Raw genomic sequence first — 14,680 nt, forward strand, 5'->3', positions numbered from 1 at the left:
ATACTACAGGGAAAAAAAAAACCTTTGCGTTTATTCATTCTACTATTTAGTACAGTCCATATAACACATTACAGGAGTTTAACTCATTCCAGTAAAATGTACAAACTGATTTTTACTATTTTCTTAGTAGATTGTATGAATGACTTACTGCAGCGCCACCTGGTGTTCATATGTAAAATTACTACTCCTTATCATCAGCAGCATCATCATTGATTAATTTAATTTGAAGTACTTTTTAACTTATATTTTTATGGCATTAATACAATGTTTAATATTCTAAGGACTGCATAAATTTCACTGAACATTTTCCCAATCACTTGAAGTATAGTTCTCAGTAAAGGCCCCGTTACACGCAGCGAAGTATCTAACCATATATCGCCGGGGTCATGGATTCCGTGACGCACATCCGGCATCGTTAGCGACGTCGTTGCGTGTGACACGTACGAGCGACCGCTAACGATGGAAAATACTCACCAAATCGTCGACGTCGTTCATTTTCTAAAAATCGTTGATTGTTGAGGACGCAGGTTGTTCGTCGTTCCCGAGGCAGCACACATCGCTATGTGTGACACCTTGGGAATGACGAACTACAGCTTACCTGCGGCCAACGGCAATGAGGAAGGAAGGAGGTGGGCGGGATGTTACTGCCGCTCATCTCCGCCCCTCCGCTTCTATTGGGCGGCCGCTTAGTGGCGCCGCTGTGACGCCGAACAAACCGCCCCCTTAGAAAGGAGGCGGTTGGCCGGCAACAGCGACGTCGCTAGGCAGATAAGTCCCGTGTGATGGCTCCGAACAATATTATGCGCCACGGGCAGCGATTTGCCCGTGACGCACAACCGACGGGGGCGGGTGCTTTCACCAGCGATATCACTAGCGATATCACTGTGTGTAAAGCCCCCTTAATTCTAATGCTAGCGCAGGTAATAAATCAGGTGTATTACATTGGACTATTCAATATCACAACCTTCCTTTAGTCAGGGCCATATTAAAGTATATGGGCAGTAGATCTGTGCCTTCCGGGATCACTGAGTGAAGGGCACCCATAGGTACATAGGAATAGCAGTGTGTATTCTTGTGCATGAAGTATATACTGATCATTAGTGATGAGCGAGCATGCTTGTCACTACTCGGTACTCGCACGAGTATCACTGTACTCGGGCTGCTCGGCGGGGACCGAGTAATCTCGCGATACTCGTGCTTTACTCGTGGTCTTCATTTCTGCATGTTGGCGCTCTTTTGAGAGCCAGCCCTCATGCAGGGATTGGCTGGCAGACCACTGCAATGCCACAGCCCTGTTAGTTGTGGAATTGCAGTGATTGGCCGGCCTGCACAGCGTCACCGAGCCTTTATATCGGCCGGCGCGCTGTGCTCTGCTCACAGCTATTCTGACAGTGAGTGTAGGGAGAGTGTCGCTGATTCAGGGAAAGCTTTGCGGCCCTTTATAGCTTTTTCAGTTGCAGGGCTGCAAACAGTGTGACCAAAAGTCCTTCTCAGGACTATTCTAGTTGTATACAGGCAGGCAGGGTATAGCCAGGTCGGAGTACAGTAGCAGAGTCCTTCTCAGGACTATTGTTGCTGTATACAGGCAGGGTATAGCCAGGTCTGAATACAGGCTAGTGACCAAAAGAGTCCTTGTCAGGACTATTGTAGCAGTATACAGGCAGGCAGGCAGGCAGGGTAGTGGTGACCGTATACCAGCCTTCATATCTGGGGCTGGTGTACACAGTGTAAAACAGTCCAGATAGTGTCTGACTTGTCTGTACTGTAATTGTCGCTCCCCAAAAAAACCTGTTAGTAGGTTATTATTGCGTCCGTGCTTGGTTTTTAAAACCGCACGTGTGTGCCTGTTGGTGGCAGCGTACAGGTGCACTGGTGTGCGTTTACCAAACTATTATATAACGCACAAGTGTAGTGTATAATACACGTCAGTCAGCAGTGGCTGATAGTGTCAGAGTTCTTAATTTTTGCTCCTAAAACCTGTGTTAGGTTATTATTGCGTCCGTGCTTGGTTTTTAAAACCGCACGTGTGTGCCTGTTGGTGGCAGCGTACAGGTGCACTGGTGTGCGTTTACCAAACTATTATATAACGCACAAGTGTAGTGTATAATACACGTCAGTCAGCAGTGGCTGATAGTGTCAGAGTTCTTAATTTTTGCTCCTAAAACCTGTGTTAGGTTATTATTGCGTCCGTGCTTGGTTTTTAAAACCGCACGTGTGTGCCTGTTGGTGGCAGCGTACAGGTGCACTGGTGTGCGTTTACCAAACTATTATATAACGCACAAGTGTAGTGTATAATACACGTCAGTCAGCAGTGGCTGATAGTGTCAGAGTTCTTAATTTTTGCTCCTAAAACCTGTGTTAGGTTATTATTGCGTCCGTGCTTGGTTTTTAAAACCGCACGTGTGTGCCTGTTGGTGGCAGCGTACAGGTGCACTGGTGTGCGTTTACCAAACTATTATATAACGCACAAGTGTAGTGTATAATACACGTCAGTCAGCAGTGGCTGATAGTGTCAGAGTTCTTAATTTTTGCTCCTAAAACCTGTGTTAGGTTATTATTGCGTCCGTGCTTGGTTTTTAAAACCGCACGTGTGTGCCTGTTGGTGGCAGCGTACAGGTGCACTGGTGTGCGTTTACCAAACTATTATATAACGCACAAGTGTAGTGTATAATACACGTCAGTCAGCAGTGGCTGATAGTGTCAGAGTTCTTAATTTTTGCTCCTAAAACCTGTGTTAGGTTATTATTGCGTCCGTGCTTGGTTTTTAAAACCGCACGTGTGTGCCTGTTGGTGGCAGCGTACAGGTGCACTGGTGTGCGTTTACCAAACTATTATATAACGCACAAGTGTAGTGTATAATACACGTCAGTCAGCAGTGGCTGATAGTGTCAGAGTTCTTAATTTTTGCTCCTAAAACCTGTGTTAGGTTATTATTGCGTCCGTGCTTGGTTTTTAAAACCGCACGTGTGTGCCTGTTGGTGGCAGCGTACAGGTGCACTGGTGTGCGTTTACCAAACTATTATATAACGCACAAGTGTAGTGTATAATACACGTCAGTCAGCAGTGGCTGATAGTGTCAGAGTTCTTAATTTTTGCTCCTAAAACCTGTGTTAGGTTATTATTGCGTCCGTGCTTGGTTTTTAAAACCGCACGTGTGTGCCTGTTGGTGGCAGCGTACAGGTGCACTGGTGTGCGTTTACCAAACTATTATATAACGCACAAGTGTAGTGTATAATACACGTCAGTCAGCAGTGGCTGATAGTGTCAGAGTTCTTAATTTTTGCTCCTAAAACCTGTGTTAGGTTATTATTGCGTCCGTGCTTGGTTTTTAAAACCGCACGTGTGTGCCTGTTGGTGGCAGCGTACAGGTGCACTGGTGTGCGTTTACCAAACTATTATATAACGCACAAGTGTAGTGTATAATACACGTCAGTCAGCAGTGGCTGATAGTGTCAGAGTTCTTAATTTTTGCTCCTAAAACCTGTGTTAGGTTATTATTGCGTCCGTGCTTGGTTTTTAAAACCGCACGTGTGTGCCTGTTGGTGGCAGCGTACAGGTGCACTGGTGTGCGTTTACCAAACTATTATATAACGCACAAGTGTAGTGTATAATACACGTCAGTCAGCAGTGGCTGATAGTGTCAGAGTTCTTAATTTTTGCTCCTAAAACCTGTGTTAGGTTATTATTGCGTCCGTGCTTGGTTTTTAAAACCGCACGTGTGTGCCTGTTGGTGGCAGCGTACAGGTGCACTGGTGTGCGTTTACCAAACTATTATATAACGCACAAGTGTAGTGTATAATACACGTCAGTCAGCAGTGGCTGATAGTGTCAGAGTTCTTAATTTTTGCTCCTAAAACCTGTGTTAGGTTATTATTGCGTCCGTGCTTGGTTTTTAAAACCGCACGTGTGTGCCTGTTGGTGGCAGCGTACAGGTGCACTGGTGTGCGTTTACCAAACTATTATATAACGCACAAGTGTAGTGTATAATACACGTCAGTCAGCAGTGGCTGATAGTGTCAGAGTTCTTAATTTTTGCTCCTAAAACCTGTGTTAGGTTATTATTGCGTCCGTGCTTGGTTTTTAAAACCGCACGTGTGTGCCTGTTGGTGGCAGCGTACAGGTGCACTGGTGTGCGTTTACCAAACTATTATATAACGCACAAGTGTAGTGTATAATACACGTCAGTCAGCAGTGGCTGATAGTGTCAGAGTTCTTAATTTTTGCTCCTAAAACCTGTGTTAGGTTATTATTGCGTCCGTGCTTGGTTTTTAAAACCGCACGTGTGTGCCTGTTGGTGGCAGCGTACAGGTGCACTGGTGTGCGTTTACCAAACTATTATATAACGCACAAGTGTAGTGTATAATACACGTCAGTCAGCAGTGGCTGATAGTGTCAGAGTTCTTAATTTTTGCTCCTAAAACCTGTGTTAGGTTATTATTGCGTCCGTGCTTGGTTTTTAAAACCGCACGTGTGTGCCTGTTGGTGGCAGCGTACAGGTGCACTGGTGTGCGTTTACCAAACTATTATATAACGCACAAGTGTAGTGTATAATACATGTCAGTCAGCAGTGGCTGATAGTGTCAGAGTTCTTAATTTTTGCTCCTAAAACCTGTGTTAGGTTATTATTGCGTCCGTGCTTGGTTTTTAAAACCGCACGTGTGTGCCTGTTGGTGGCAGCGTACAGGTGCACTGGTGTGCGTTTACCAAACTATTATATAACGCACAAGTGTAGTGTATAATACACGTCAGTCAGCAGTGGCTGATAGTGTCAGAGTTCTTAATTTTTGCTCCTAAAACCTGTGTTAGGTTATTATTGCGTCCGTGCTTGGTTTTTAAAACCGCACGTGTGTGCCTGTCGGTGGCAGCGTACAGGTGCACTTGTGTGCAATTTCCAGAAACTTTGATATAACGCACAAGTAGTGAATATACACGTCAGCAGTGCACAGCATTGCAAAATGCGCAAGGGCATTGGCAAGGAACAAGGAAGTGGACGTGATGGTGGTGCAGGCAGAGGCCGAGGTCGTGGGCAAGCTCTAATTTCGCCACAACAAAGGGCCACATCTAGTCGCTCGCACGTCCTGTCCCAAATTCTTGGGGACCGCAGCAGTACACCGCTCTTGAACCAAGACCAGTGTCAACAGGTTGTTAGTTGGATAGCGGATAATGCTTCCAGTCAGATTGGCACCACCACAAACACTCTGTCTTCCACACGGTCAAGTGTCAGTAGCCGTGATACTGCACCGCACATTTCTGAACCTGATCCTCCTTCCTACCACCAGGCTGAGTACACGTCCTCCTCGGACATTAATGATCCCACACTTGGACACTCGGAAGAGCTGTTCACGTTTCCATTCACACATTCTGGCCTCTCGCCAGCTCATATTGAAGTGGGTCATGAGGAGATCGTCTGTACAGATGGCCAAATATTTGAGCAGCCACGTTCTCACGAAGTTGGCAACGTGTCTCAACAAGTGGTGGACGATGATGAGACACAATTGTCAGCAAGTCAGGAGGAGGAGCAGGGTGCGGAAGAGGAAGACGACGTGGTGGATGATCCAGTAACTGACCCAACCTGGCAGGAGGATATGCAGAGCGAGGACAGCAGTGCACAGGGGGAGGGAGGCGTAGCATCACAACAGGCAGTAAGAAGCAGGGTGGTGGCCCCAGGCAGAAGTCAGGCAACCGTTCCCCGGAACAACACGACGACACAAGGTGCCTGTCCAAATGTTAGGTCTTCACGAGTCTGGCAGTTTTTTAAGTTGGATCCAGATGATTCAAAAAAGGCCATTTGCAACACCTGCCGTGCCAGCATCAGCAGGGGTACCAAAACTAGCAGCCTGACCACCACCAGCATGATCAGGCACATGTCAGCCAAGCACCCGACTTTGTGGGAAGTACAACAGAGTCGAGGAGCAGTGCTTGCTGATGTCACTGCTACGTCTTCGCTGGTTGTGCATGCGAGCCAATCCTCTGTCCATGCTGCCTGCGAACAAGCCTCCTCCACTCCTGCACCTACAGTTGCCTACGCAGAAAGAACACCATCATCAAGCACGTCCTTGTCCCAGCGCAGCGTTCAGTTATCCATTCAGCAAACCTTTGAACGCAGGCGCAAATACACTGCCAACACCCCACATGCCACAGTTCTAAATGCTAACATTTCGCGACTGCTTGCGCTGGAAATGTTGCCTTTTAGGCTGGTGGAGACAGAAGCATTCCGTGACCTGATGGCGGCAGCTGTCCCACGTTACTCGGTCCCCAGCCGCCACTATTTCTCCCGGTGTGCCGTCCCCGCGTTGCATAACCACGTGTCACAAAACATCACACGTGCCCTGAACAACGCTGTTTCACCCAAGGTCCACCTAACCACAGACACGTGGACAAGTGCTTGTGGGCAAGGCCGCTACATCTCGTTGACGGCACACTGGGTTAATATTGTGGAAGCTGGGACCCAGTCTGAGCGAGGGACGCAACACGTCCTTCCCACACCAAGGTTTGCAGGCCCTACCTCAGTCAGTGTTTCACCCACACTCTACAGCTCCGGAATGTCATGCTCTTCAGCCTCCTCCTCCTCCTGCGCATCCTCATCCACTGTGCCCTCCACACCAGTCACAAGCTGGAAGCACTGCAGCACTGCCTCGGCGAAGCGGCAACAGGCTGTGCTGAAGCTAATCTGCATAGGTGACAAACCCCACAATGCAGAAGAGCTGTGGACAGCTCTGAAACAGCAGGCAGATCACTGGCTCACACCTCTGAACCTAAAGCCAGGAAAGGTCGTTTGTGACAATGGCCGGAACCTGGTGGCGGCTTTGAGGCGAGGCCAGCTGACACATGTTCCATGCGTGGCCCATGTGCTCAACCTCGTGGTTCAGCGGTTTATAAAGTCATACCCAGAGCTGTCTGATCTGCTGGTAAAAGTTCGCCGCCTGTCTGCACATTTTCGAAAGTCACCTACTGCTTCAGCCGGCCTTGCCGGCTTTCAGCGCCGTTTGCATCTTCCGGCTCACAGACTGGTGTGTGATGTCCCCACGCGTTGGAATTCAACTCTGCACATGTTGGTCAGGATATGTGAGCAGAAGAGGGCAGTTGTTGAGTACCTGCATCACCTAAGCCGTCGGGAAATGGGTCAAACTCCACACATAACACCTGAGGAGTGGAGATGGATGTCAGACCTATGTACCATCCTCCAAAACTTTGAGGACTCCACCAAGATGGTGAGTGGTGATGACGCCATTATTAGCGTCACCATACCGCTACTCTGCCTTCTAAAACGGTCCCTGCTGAAAAACAAACATGATGCATTGCAGGCGGAGCGCGATGAGTTGCAGCAAGAAACAGTAGTGGGTGTGGGTGATAACAAACAGCCCAGCCTCGTCTCATCACAACGTGCAGTGGAGGACTATGACGAGGAGGAGGATGAAGACATGGAGCAACTCTCCGGCCAAATTGAGGATATGACATGCACACCAGTCATATCCTCGATTCAGCGTGGCTGGCCAGAGGACAGGGTAGATGAGGAGGAGGAGGAGGAGGAGGAGGAGGAGGAGGAGGACAGCATGTTCAGTCATCTTGTTGGTCAGGCTACTGAAGTCCTGGCTGTTAAGAGTCTGGCGCACATGGCTGACTTTATGGTAAGCTGCCTGTCTCGTGACCCTCGCGTTAAGAACATCTTGGCCGACAATCATTACTGGTTGGTAACACTGTTAGACCCACGCTACAAGGAGAACTTTTTGTCTCTTATTCCCGTGGAGGAGAGGTCAACCAAAATGCAGCAGTTTCGGAAGGCCATACTCACGGAAGTAGGCAAAGCATTCCCCTCACAAAACGCTAGCGGCATAGGTCAGGAATCAGTGGACAACCGAGGCGTACAGCCGAGAGAGGCACAAGTCCAATCCGCCAGAGGTAGGGGAACAGTCTTTAAGATGTGGGACAGTTTTCTCAGCCCCTCACGTACCACAGCCCCTGAGGTGCGGGGTAGTGCCACAAGAAATCCTAAGTTTGCCCAGATGCTGAAGGAGTACCTTGCAGATCGAACAACTGTACTCCGACATTCCTCTGTGCCTTACAATTATTGGGTATCCAAGCTGGACACGTGGCATGAATTGGCTCTCTACGCCTTGGAAGTCCTGGCCTGCCCTGCTGCTAGCGTTTTGTCAGAGCGTGTTTTTAGTGCCGCAGGTGGAATCATTACAGATAAACGCACCCGCCTGTCAACTGAAAATGCTGACAGGCTGACTCTGATAAAGATGAACAAGGGTTGGATTGGGCCAGACTTCACCACACCACCAGCAAATGAGAGCGGAATTTAAATTTTGCCATGTACCTCCACTCACCCATGGGTACACTTCTCGACTTTGGATAATCGCTGGACTGCTCCTCCTTCTCCTCATGCGCCATCATGATGACCGTTACAATAGTTAGGTCTTTGTTTCAGGTATACCCCCAGTGGTAAATTTTTTCGCCCATTCTTTGCAGAATGGACATTACAACGACAGGAGACCCGCTCCTTTGCAATGGGAACAATGTTTTGAGGCCCTCATGCACGTCTCTACCCAGGGACAACGTGTAGCCTCCCAATTTTTGGCTGCCCTGCCTAAGGGCTATACTGAAATACACCCACTTCCTTAAAATGGACACTTAATGTTTTGAGGCCCTCATGCACGTCTCTACCCAGGGACAACGTGTAGCCTCCCAATTTTTGGCTGCCCTGCCTAAGGGCTATACTATAATACACCCACTTCCTTAAAATGGACACTTAATGTTTTGAGGCCCTCATGCACGTCTCTACCCAGGGACAATGTGGAGCCTCACAATTTTTGGCTGCCCTGGCAAAGGGCTATACTGAAATAGACCCACTTCCTTACAATGGGCACTTCAGGTTTAAAGGCCATCATGCACGTCTCTACCCAGGGACAATGTGGAGCCTCCCAATTTTTGGCTGCCCTGCCTAAGGGCTATACTATAATACACCCACTTCCTGACAATGGACACTTAATGTTTTGAGGCCCTCATGCACGTCTCTACCCAGGGACAATGTGGAGCCTCCCAATTTTTGGCTGCCCTGGCAAAGGGCTATACTGAAATAGACCCACTTCCTTACAATGGGCACTTCAGGTTTAAAGGCCATCATGCACGTCTCTATCCAGGGACAATGTGGAGCCTCCCAATTTTTGGCTGCCCTGCCTAAGGGCTATACTGAAATACACCCACTTCCTTAAAATGGACACTTAATGTTTTGAGGCCCTCATGCACGTCTCTACCCAGGGACAATGTGGAGCCTCCCAATTTTTGGCTGCCCTGGCAAAGGGCTATACTGAAATAGACCCACTTCGTTACAATGGGCACTTCAGGTTTAAAGGCCATCATGCACGTCTCTACCCAGGGACAATGTGGAGCCTCCCAATTTTTGGCTGCCCTGGCAAAGGGCTATACTGAAATAGACCCACTTCCTTACAATGGGCACTTCAGGTTTAAAGGCCATCATGCACGTCTCTACCCAGGGACAATGTGGAGCCTCCCAATTTTTGGCTGCCCTGCCTAAGGGCTATACTATAATACACCCACTTCCTGACAATGGACACTTAATGTTTTGAGGCCCTCATGCACGTCTCTACCCAGGGACAATGTGGAGCCTCCCAATTTTTGGCTGCCCTGGCAAAGGGCTATACTGAAATAGACCCACTTCCTTACAATGGGCACTTCAGGTTTAAAGGCCATCATGCACGTCTCTATCCAGGGACAATGTGGAGCCTCCCAATTTTTGGCTGCCCTGCCTAAGGGCTATACTGAAATAGACCCACTTCCTTACAATGGGCACTTCAGGTTTAAAGGCCATCATGCACGTCTCTACCCAGGGACAATGTGGAGCCTCCCAATTTTTGGCTGTCCTGCCTAAGGGCTATACTGAAATACACCCACTTCCTTAAAATGGACACTTAATGTTTTGAGGCCCTCATGCACGTCTCTACCCAGGGACAATGTGGAGCCTCCCAATTTTTGGCTGCCCTGGCAAAGGGCTATACTGAAATAGACCCACTTCCTTACAATGGGCACTTCAGGTTTAAAGGCCATCATGCACGTCTCTACCCAGGGACAATGTGGAGCCTCCCAATTTTTGGCTGCCCTGCCTAAGGGCTATACTATAATACACCCACTTCCTGACAATGGACACTTAATGTTTTGAGGCCCTCATGCACGTCTCTACCCAGGGACAATGTGGAGCCTCCCAATTTTTGGCTGCCCTGGCAAAGGGCTATACTGAAATAGACCCACTTCCTTACAATGGGCACTTCAGGTTTAAAGGCCATCATGCACGTCTCTACCCAGGGACAATGTGGAGCCTCCCAATTTTTGGCTGCCCTGCCTAAGGGCTATACTATAATACACCCACTTCCTGACAATGGACACTTAATGTTTTGAGGCCCTCATGCACGTCTCTACCCAGGGACAATGTGGAGCCTCCCAATTTTTGGCTGCCCTGGCAAAGGGCTATACTGAAATAGACCCACTTCCTTACAATGGGCACTTCAGGTTTAAAGGCCATCATGCACGTCTCTATCCAGGGACAATGTGGAGCCTCCCAATTTTTGGCTGCCCTGCCTAAGGGCTATACTGAAATACACCCACTTCCTTAAAATGGACACTTAATGTTTTGAGGCCCTCATGCACGTCTCTACCCAGGGACAATGTGGAGCCTCCCAATTTTTGGCTGCCCTGGCAAAGGGCTATACTGAAATAGACCCACTTCGTTACAATGGGCACTTCAGGTTTAAAGGCCATCATGCACGTCTCTACCCAGGGACAATGTGGAGCCTCCCAATTTTTGGCTGCCCTGGCAAAGGGCTATACTGAAATAGACCCACTTCCTTACAATGGGCACTTCAGGTTTAAAGGCCATCATGCACGTCTCTACCCAGGGACAATGTGGAGCCTCCCAATTTTTGGCTGCCCTGCCTAAGGGCTATACTATAATACACCCACTTCCTGACAATGGACACTTAATGTTTTGAGGCCCTCATGCACGTCTCTACCCAGGGACAATGTGGAGCCTCCCAATTTTTGGCTGCCCTGGCAAAGGGCTATACTGAAATAGACCCACTTCCTTACAATGGGCACTTCAGGTTTAAAGGCCATCATGCACGTCTCTATCCAGGGACAATGTGGAGCCTCCCAATTTTTGGCTGCCCTGCCTAAGGGCTATACTGAAATAGACCCACTTCCTTACAATGGGCACTTCAGGTTTAAAGGCCATCATGCACGTCTCTACCCAGGGACAATGTGGAGCCTCCCAATTTTTGGCTGTCCTGCCTAAGGGCTATACTGAAATACACCCACTTCCTTAAAATGGACACTTAATGTTTTGAGGCCCTCATGCACGTCTCTACCCAGGGACAATGTGGAGCCTCCCAATTTTTGGCTGCCCTGGCAAAGGGCTATACTGAAATAGACCCACTTCCTTACAATGGGCACTTCAGGTTTAAAGGCCATCATGCACGTCTCTACCCAGGGACAATGTGGAGCCTCCCAATTTTTGGCTGCCCTGCCTAAGGGCTATACTATAATACACCCACTTCCTGACAATGGACACTTAATGTTTTGAGGCCCTCATGCACGTCTCTACCCAGGGACAATGTGGAGCCTCCCAATTTTTGGCTGCCCTGGCAAAGGGCTATACTGAAATAGACCCACTTCCTTACAATGGGCACTTCAGGTTTAAAGGCCATCATGCACGTCTCTACCCAGGGACAATGTGGAGCCTCCCAATTTTTGGCTGCCCTGCCTAAGGGCTATACTATAATACACCCACTTCCTGACAATGGACACTTAATGTTTTGAGGCCCTCATGCACGTCTGTATGCAGGGGCATTGGTGAACCTCACAATTTAGGACTGCCCTGGCAAAGGAAAATACTACAAAGACTCACTTCCTCAAAATGGGCACATTAGACTCAAGAGGCCTTCATGTACGTCTCTTCTCAGGGACATCGGAGTGCCACACAATGTTTTCACGTAAAATCTTTCATGTATTGATCTCAAAAAGTAACATACACCAGCTCTATCTCACTATTGGGTATGTGCCCTTAACATTTCCGCCATGAAAAATCATTTTGGGGTCATTTTGGAAGGTTTTCTGGTGAGTCCGTAAAAATGGCGTAAAACGCGGACAAAATTGTTCACAGCTGTGACTTTTGAGTGATAAATGCTTCAAGGGGTCTTCCCCATGCTGTTGCCATGTCATTTGAGCACTCTTCTGAGACTTTTGTGACATTTTTAGGGTTTCTCCATGCTGCCGGGAGGTCATTTCACAAAAATACTCGGGTCTCCCATAGGATAACATTGGGCTCGTTGCTCGGGCCGAGTACACGAGTATCTTGGGAGGCTCGGCCCGAGCTTCGAGCACCCGAGCTTTTTAGTACTCGCTCATCACTACTGATCATCACAGTGAGGTGAGGGGAGGACATCCAGGTGAAGGCTGCGGATGGTTCTAGATGTTGTGGGAAGTCTTTTTCTTTGAAAGAGTAAATTTTTCAATGCCATACCTGACTAAAGCTTTACATAACCTGTGTATAGGCGACTGTGATGTCAGTTCTGTACTGTCTATAGCTTACAATGTTCTGATTACTCTTATAAAAGACAGAAGCCAACTCTTTACAGTCATCTACTATGTACACAGCTGAACAATATAGACAGTGCCGTTATGTGTCATGTAGCATCATACACTTGAGACATTGGCAGTCTTTATGCTTCCAGATGGTTCCCCAATACAATACTTTAAACACCGCTGGAATCTGATGGAGCATGTACCAATTCATACATACAGTGCCTACAAGTAGTATTCAACCCCCTGCAGATTTAGCAGGTTTGATAAGATGCAAATAAGTTAGAGCCTGCAAACTTCAAACAAGAGCAGGATTTATTAACAGATGCATAAATCTTACAAACCAACAAGTTATGTTGCTCAGTTAAATTTTAATTAATTTTCAACATAAAAGTGTGGGTCAATTATTATTCAACCCCTAGGTTAATATTTTGTGGAATAGCCCTTGTTTGCAATTACAGCTAATAATCGTCTTTTATAAGACCTGATCAGGCCGGCACAGGTCTCTGGAGTTATCTTGGCCCACTCCTCCATGCAGATCTTCTCCAAGTTGTCTAGGTTCTTTGGGTGTCTCTTGTGGACTTTAATCTTGAGCTCCTTCCACAAGTTTTCAATTGGGTTAAGGTCAGGAGACTGACTAGGCCACTGCAACACCTTGATTTTTTCCCTCTTGAACCAGGCCTTGGTTTTCTTGGCTGTGTGCTTTAGGTCGTTGTCTTGTTGGAAGATGAAATGACAACCCATCTTAAGATCCTTGATGGAGGAGCGGAGGTTCTTGGCCAAAATCTCCAGGTAGGCTGTGCTATCCATCTTCCCATGGATGCGGACCAGATGGCCAGGCCCCTTGGCTGAGAAACAGCCCCACAGCATGATGCTGCCACCACCATGCTTGACTGTAGGGATGGTATTCTTGGGCTCGTATGCAGTGCCATCCAGTCTCCAAACGTCACGTGTGTGGTTGGCACCAAAGATCTCGATCTTGGTCTCATCAGACCAGAGAACCTTGAACCAGTCTGTCTCAGAGTCCTCCAAGTGATCATGAGCAAACTGTAGACGAGCCTTGACATGACGCTTTGAAAGTAAAGGTACCTTACGGGCTCGTCTGGAACGGAGACCATTGCGGTGGAGTACGTTACTTATGGTATTGACTGAAACCAATGTCCCCACTGCCATGAGATCTTCCCGGAGCTCCTTCCTTGTTGTCCTTGGGTTAGCCTTGACTCTTCGGACAAGCCTGTCCTCGGCACGGGTGGAAACTTTCAAAGGCTGTCCAGGCCGTGGAAGGCTAACAGTAGTTTCATAAGCCTTCCACTTCCGGATGATGCTCCCAACAGTGGAGACAGGTAGGCCCAACTCCTTGGAAAGGGTTTTGTACCCCTTGCCAGCCTTGTGACCCTCCACGATCTTGTCTCTGATGGCCTTGGAATGCTCCTTTGTCTTTCCCATGTTGACCAAGTATGAGTGCTGTTCACAAGTTTGTGGAGGGTCTTAATTAGTCAGAAAAGGCTGGAAAAAGAGATATTTAATCCAAACATGTGAAGCTCATTGTTCTTTGTGCCTGAAATACTTCTTAATACTTTAGGGGAACCAAACAGAATTCTGGTGGTTTGAGGGGTTGAATAATAAATGACCCTCTGAATAAACTTTTCACAATTTAAAAAAAAAAAAAAAAAGAAATAACATTCTTTTTTGCTGCAGTGCATTTCACACTTCCAGGCTGATCTACAGTCCAAATGTCACAATGCCAAGTTCATTCCGAATGTGTAAACCTGCTAAATCTGCAGGGGGTTGAATACTACTTGTAGGCACTGTATATCATAGATGTTCACAGTTGAAGATAGATAAATAGGTAGATTGATGTTCACAGTTGCTTTATTCTGTACGGAGATGCAGGTTAGTTTTTTGTTTCTTTGTAGTATACTATTGGAGGTTTTGCCTCCTTAGATGACTGAGCTCTTCCCATCAGCCATCTAAGGAAACTGGTATGAATTATGCTAATCAGAGTCTGAGCAGACTATGATCAATGATAGATCAGAGTGGGATCTGTTTTTTCTTGGAGGTGGAGAAGATTGAAAGAAAAATGTTT

The 14,680-nt window shown here is 47.6% G+C and overlaps 1 protein-coding gene across 1 annotated transcript in view; it reads left to right on the forward strand.

The window, feature by feature from the left end:
* The window catches only part of LOC142299118 (transmembrane protease serine 11D-like), a 165,354-nt gene that overhangs the window by 127,190 nt on the left and 23,484 nt on the right, over nt 1–14,680 (forward strand). The window lies entirely within an intron of this gene.

The sequence above is a fragment of the Anomaloglossus baeobatrachus genome, chromosome 1 (genome assembly GCF_048569485.1).
Source record: "Anomaloglossus baeobatrachus isolate aAnoBae1 chromosome 1, aAnoBae1.hap1, whole genome shotgun sequence".
NCBI lineage: Eukaryota > Metazoa > Chordata > Amphibia > Anura > Aromobatidae > Anomaloglossus > Anomaloglossus baeobatrachus.